The sequence below is a fragment of the Haemaphysalis longicornis genome, unplaced genomic scaffold (assembly GCF_048455015.1).
Source record: "Haemaphysalis longicornis isolate Haplotype H1 unplaced genomic scaffold, Haemaphysalis longicornis Haplotype H1 scaffold_2, whole genome shotgun sequence".
Lineage (NCBI taxonomy): Eukaryota > Metazoa > Arthropoda > Arachnida > Ixodida > Ixodidae > Haemaphysalis > Haemaphysalis longicornis.
In genome coordinates, this window is record NW_027526295.1 from 197,853,181 (window position 1) to 197,858,388 (window position 5,208).

The 5,208-nt window shown below is 48.4% G+C and overlaps 2 non-coding genes across 2 annotated transcripts; one reads left to right on the top strand and one right to left on the bottom strand.

Annotated features, from left to right (window-relative positions):
- Positions 1 to 287: 287 nt before the first annotated feature.
- Trnap-agg (transfer RNA proline (anticodon AGG)) lies at positions 288 to 359 on the bottom strand. Its single transcript has one exon. It is a non-coding gene; the product is annotated as a tRNA-Pro (tRNA).
- A 193-nt stretch (positions 360 to 552) lies between these two features.
- Trnap-cgg (transfer RNA proline (anticodon CGG)) lies at positions 553 to 624 on the top strand. The gene has a single exon. It is a non-coding gene; the product is annotated as a tRNA-Pro (tRNA).
- The last annotated feature ends 4,584 nt before the right edge of the window (positions 625 to 5,208 follow it).

Below are 5,208 nucleotides of genomic sequence, written 5' to 3' on the forward strand. Positions count from 1 at the left end.
ACGGGGGGAGGCTCAGGAGCCGCAAGTTCACCATTTGCGTGGTCCGGCTGCACATTTGTCGAATAACGAAGAAAGTAGGGATGTTATAGGGCCTTGAGCTATGTACAGGGTACGGCGAGCGTCTTGCGTGCACGAAATAATGCAATGTCAGACCAATATTACATTACCCAAAAAAAAACATTGTCCTTTTATTTCTAAAACATCTGTAATATGTAGATTTTGTCTCTGCTTTGCCGTATGATTGAAAAACATCCTCCCCTTATGAAATAGCCAAGAAAAAAAAAGCCGGGCTCGTCCGGGATTTGAACCCGGGACCTCTCGCACCCTAAGCGAGAATCATACCCCTAGACCAACGAGCCACGATACGCAGGTGCCTTCAAGGAAACTGATAACGGCTCTTCAGAGGTGAGGACATCGGCTATGCTACGCAGCCTTTGGGAACAATGCCAGAAACACCGTACAGCGGGATGCATCCAACGGCATGCGGTAAACGCCCAACAAGAAACTTTAAATAATGTTTGGGTACGTGGCAATCGCTTGGCTAGTACGGCTGGCTCGTTGGTCTAGGGGTATGATTCTCGCTTCGGGTGCGAGAGGTCCCGGGTTCAAATCCCGGACGAGCCCTTTTTTATTATTTTTTTTTTTGGGGGGGGGGATTGGCGGGAACTACGCCTCAAGGCTGTGTGTATCCTTTTCACGTTGCCTACTAGTTTATCGCAGGCTGGACGCTTTCCTCTCTCGAACTTTTGAGGGTCCCGACTTCCTGTAGGTTTTCATTTATTCATGCTTGGCCGTAGTCGATTATTTTTGATCCCATTTCTGTAATTAGCGGGCATACAATTAATTGGGACTTTACACTTGAGGCCCACATCAATTTATTGGTAGGAGAACCGCAAAGTCTGAACGTGTAGTGTTAGTGGCATTGCTGTAGGCTTCTTGTCGTACACCACAATACGCAACAAGCACGTGGTAAAATATAGAGCAGGTAGCAAAACCCAAGAAAAATGAAAGCGCTAAACAAAAAGGGCGTTGTATGCGCCCGGAAATAACAAGAATTCGAGAAAAATTAACAAGACATCAAACAGTACGCTTTACGTCTTACGCTATAAGTAAAAAAATATATTTCAACGACACAACGTTACTTGAATCAATAGGTTTTTGTATTTTTAACAGCGCACGACGTAGGGCGCACTGCCTGTTCTTCTTGGTACCTTGTTATTTTTCCCTGCGTTCTTATTATTTGTATCCTCGTTCAAACAAAGATATTTTATTTATGTTCATTTCACTCGGGATTCAATGCCATCTGCAAATTTTTGCCTCGCGCTTTTATTTGGACATTTCAGTGGACGTGCCGAAGCGTAGTTTTACGGCGAAGTGTTTTTTTTTTCTTCTCGTTATTTCTGTTCCTGCTTCAAATACTTGCGAATCTCCCCAGGGAGAGTACGAGGGAAGTTTTAAACGCTTATTTCAACGTAGACAAAGGGGTTCATGCAAGCCAAAAACGAAAACGTGACTGGCTGCGCGATTGAATCCATATTAACTTCTGCAAGCCATAGAGTGTCAATTCGAATCCAGAACTACCCATCACACCCATCGTGGCGAACGATTGCACCGCCACATTGCTCTCTAGTTGTTATTGTATGAAACTTAATGGGCAAGCGTACCGGCGCGTCACCTCTGCACATTAGCACGGGACATGTTCAAACACCAGCAGTGTACTGTTTTTTCATCCCATGTGGCAAAGGAAGAAATTCATACAGCAGCCAAAGTCGATTGTTTGGTACCCTGGGACAATTTTTAGGCTTCACCGTTTGGAGGGAGCAAGCCTATATATTGTTAAATGTAAGCTTTAGTCAACCCTCGGTCATTGCACTTGTGCTATGATCATTCCAATTCATTTTCAGGTAGCTCTCACGGCTGTGTGCTTCACCATTTCTAAGCTGTAAAGCGCAGGGTAAACAGACCATCACTTCTCCTTCCACCCACCGCCAGGTACATCCCTCCCCAAATCTTACACTGACAAGGCTGCAGTCCGTCCTCCTCCGACAGATACAGACTAACACATTACCTACTGAACATCTCACACATCACTTTCGAAATTTAGCCGGTACCCCTACTTGCTCGTTCTACGGAGGTTATCCAAACATATTCCACACAATATGGGCCTGTGATCGACATCCAAAGTTGACCCGCATCCCGAATCCAACTCTGGCATCCTGGGAGGCAAGTCTGGCTGAATCCAGCGCTGCGACCCAGCTCCTGCTGACGTCCAGAGCGGAGGAAGTCATGGCCACAGCTTCCCAAGACGGCGCCCTGGACTAAGGGTGCTTAGGAAAATAAAGTTTACTTCCTTCCTTCCTTCTACAAGCGCCTCCTCTCAACTAGAACTTTAGCACGATCCCCGAGCTCCCTAAAGCCCACCACCTTAGCCAACTTGCTCGTCTATCCCCAGCTCCCATATTATTGATCCTCCTGCTTTAACTCAACCTCACTGCTTCAGGAACACTCACCCACGTTCACCCCTCCTCCTTCCCCCATCCCACCGCGGAAACCTTGAAATCCCCCGTACCCCGTCACATGCATCCTAACCACCCCGCAGACTGACGAAGGGCCTTCACTTTGACGGACATATGCCTATTCCCCCTCCTCCTGGCTCCATTTACGTCAGCTCCGCAGAATATAGACACCGACCTGCTTTGGCTGCCGCTAATATTGCAGGAGACAGCAGCGGCAGCCACCATCCGCACAGCCTACAGCCACGAGGCCGAGGAAGCGGCAATAGCGCTGACCACAACACACAAACCGCCCAACCTCACATATTCTCGGATCCTACAACGGCCGTACAAAATATCGCGTGTGGACACACCTCCTTTCGCGAGGGGACGCATCTCCTTTAGGGTCCTGGCCATCCTTCCTGTCCCATCTGTTCTTCATACCCATCTATCCCTCATTCTTATTGAGAATGCACCCCACTATCTCTTGCCCCATCCCTCGCCTCCATCACTTCCTGGGAGCTCTGGCTGTCTCCAGCGCCAACACCTAACACCCAGGTTGCCCACAAAGCTCTCTATGTGCACCGGATTCGCACAAAGATTATCCATCCCTATGTGGCCCCGGTGAGTTCAAGACTCTAATCAGGTCCTGGATCTAGGTTCTGGGGGCAATAAAGTTTGTTCTCTTCCGTTCTCGCCAAATTCTCCTATCCCGCGCTTCTCCCAATAAAATCCTAATCCCTGCACTGGACCCCCGGCCACGTGGGCTTTTGGCGGTGCGGAAGTGGCTCCCCTGACGGCTCGAGAGCTCATTTACCGAGATTAAGCCGGAGACGTCACATAATAAGGCGCAGGAAACGCCCGCGAACCCTTGCTTAGTTTTAGCGACATTACCACACACCGCCGACTACAGCGGCTAGAACTACCACCCGTTCACACGTATCTTTCTCCACCCCTAGACAGATCACGGCGACAATTACGGTTAATGTCCTGTCCCCAAAACACGTCCTCCACCCCATCTATCCCACATTATATACCAACCCAAACTGCCCCGCATGTGGCGATCGAGATACCACGCCACACGCCCTGTGGAATGCCCCATTTTAGCCCTTCATTTACCAAACCCTCCCATTACCTGGCCAGAGGTAACCGGGAGCTCCTCACCCGAGCTACAGCTCCTAACCACCACTAGGGCTCAAGATTACCTGGCTCGGTAGGACTGAGCCTCGCCAGAAATTGATTGATTGTTGATTGATTGTTGGGTTTACCGCGCCAACGCAACGCAGGCGATGAGGCGCGCCGTAGAGGAGGGCTCCGGATTAATTTTGACCACCTGGGGATCTTTAACGTGGGCCGAAATGTCGTACACACGGGCGTTTTTGCTTTTCGCCTCCATCAAAAAAGCGGCCGCCGCGGCCGGGAATCGAAACCGTAACCTCGTGCTCAGCAGCGCAACGCCTTAGCCACTGAGCCACCACGACGGGTGCCTCGCCAGAAATAAAGTTATCCTCTTTTTCTCACACCACGAATACGTCTACGTTTTGCTTGAGCCCCGCCATAATTCGCTCCGCTACCTTACAGAAAATTGATACAGGTTATGTGATCACAAAGAGAAAGGGTACTTTGACGCATGAAACAACAGAATGAGTTCCTTTTGAAGACGCTCTTTATGTTTCTCGGCAGCATTTTGTTCCACCGAAGCGAGTAGCAGTAGCAGCAGAATGGCGAGACGGACTGGTCTGTCAAATGTTTTTTTTTTTAAACAAAGCGCTGCTTCAATGTACGAAGCAGTAGAACAAGCGGAAAGTGCGAGCTCTGTAAAACAGGACAGTTCCGGACGGGTCTGCCTTCCTGCATGTGTAACCCGCTCCAGTATTGTTTGTTCTTCCAAGACGAAATACGTAGTGCCTGCAAGCTCGGAGGATACAGTTTATTGCAAAACAATAAAGTGCGTACTATACGCTAACAGTTTTTTCAGTCTATATATATTATCATAATTAAGATTCATTGAAAAAACACGAAAGTGCCTGCTCTGCACGTTCTGAAAAATTGACGATTATACCAGGTACCACGGTGTAAGTTCGCAGGGATGACACGTTTGGTTGTGAAAGGTAGGACCAAGGAAGGGTTGTCTAGAGCAAAATTGACCTTTACGCGTTTTGTTTATTAAATGGCTAAAGGGAGCAACAAAGAGCAGAAATTATTTGTGCTGAAAGCGCGCAGAATAATTTAAAATCACGTTATGGGTCCTATCTATTTTCCCCTGAAAACACACTTGTCAAAACATATTGGCGCGTTTGTTGCCCTGTGCTATGGGGCGTCTGTATATTGCAGGGTGGCATAGTAATATAGATTACCTGGGCAACTTTGCCGTACGTCAACATCTGTTCACATGGGCGTTTTCGTTTCTCGCGTACCCCAGAAAAACGGCTGCCTGGGGGCGCGGACATAACCCGTATCCTTATGGTGCGACACCAACGGCTTAGCCACTGACCTTGTCCGGAGAGTCACACTTGTCAAGTACTTACATTTTCCAGGTGCGCGACCTTTGTAAGCGGATTGTGAAATGCATCACGTATACACATTTCAGATGAGGTCTTTCTTCGTTCCGAAGTGCATCAATCTTGCAGGCTGATTGGCCAACAAAGTCGGGGTGAGGCATTGGCAAACTGGATGTTTTGTATTGCTTGCAGGCTGCCGAAAGTGTGGTATTTCG